Source organism: Nuphar pumila, chromosome 12 (assembly GCF_984573655.1).
Source record: "Nuphar pumila chromosome 12, dmNupPumi1.hap1.1, whole genome shotgun sequence".
In the NCBI taxonomy this organism is placed as follows: Eukaryota; Viridiplantae; Streptophyta; class Magnoliopsida; order Nymphaeales; family Nymphaeaceae; genus Nuphar; species Nuphar pumila.
In genome coordinates this window covers 46241756-46242844 of record NC_143260.1, presented here as the reverse complement: position 1 = coordinate 46242844, position 1089 = coordinate 46241756, and the positions used below count along the sequence as shown (strand labels likewise).

At 35.1% G+C, this 1089-nt stretch overlaps 1 pseudogene; it reads left to right on the top strand.

Moving 5' to 3' along the window:
- Nucleotides 1–274: 274 nt before the first annotated feature.
- LOC149820873 (secreted RxLR effector protein 161 pseudogene) lies at nt 275–874 on the top strand (annotated as a pseudogene).
- The last annotated feature ends 215 nt before the right edge of the window (nt 875–1089 follow it).

Genomic DNA, 1089 nt, shown 5'->3' with positions numbered 1-1089 from the left:
TCTCTATGTGAAGAAGGAAGGTAAAAATGATTTCATCATTATCTGTCTTTATGTTGATGATATCATGTATACAAGCTCATCTAGTTCTCTTGTAGCTGAATTTAAATCACATATGATGCATAAGTTTGAAATGTTTGATATGGGTGTGCTTCATTATTTTCTTAGTCTTGAGGTCCAAGAAGCAGAAGATGGGATTTTCATTTCTTAAAGAAAATATGCCAAGGATCTTCTTAATAAATTTGGCATGCTTAATTGTAAACCATCAACTACACCCATGAATATCAATGAAAAGTTGAAGTGTGAAGATGGGGCAGAAATGGCTGATGCTAGAAGATTCATAAGCTTGGTTGGTGGTTTGATTTATCTAACCCACACTGGACCAGATATTTCATTTTCTGTTGGTGTGATTTCCTGGTTTATGCATCATCCTTCAAAGCTTCATTTTAGAGTAGCAAAGCGGGTCTTGCCTTACATTGCTGGAACTATGGATTATGGAATTTGGTACTCAAAAGTTTTCAATTTTAAATTATGTAGGTTCGCGGACAGTGATTGGGCAGGTTCATTGGATGATAGACAGAGTATTTCAGTAAATGTTTTTACTCTTGGATCAGGAGTAATCACTTGGAGCTCAAAGAAACAAGCCACAGCAGCATTGTCATCATTAGAGGCTGAGTATGTTGCAGCCACTTCTGCAGCTTGTCAAGACATATGGTTAAGAAGAATGTTAGCAGAACTTCAACAAAGGCAAGAAGGAGCAACAGAGATATTTTGTGACAACAAAGCAACCATCTTTATGACAAAAAATCCAGCATTTCATAGCAGAACAAAGCATATTTATATTCGTTTTCATTTCATTCGTGATTTGGTTTCGTGATTTGGTTGCGAAGGAGGAGATATTTTTTAAGTACTATAAGCAATTGGCTGATATACTGACAAAGCCTTTATCAAAAGAAAAGTTTTTCCATTTTAGAGATTTCCTTGGAGTTTGCAACTTTGAATTAAAGAGTGTTGAAGAATGATTCAAAAATCAAATTCTGTAGTAGTATGAGATAGTGGGGTAGTTACTATTACAAGTTATTATAGTGGGTT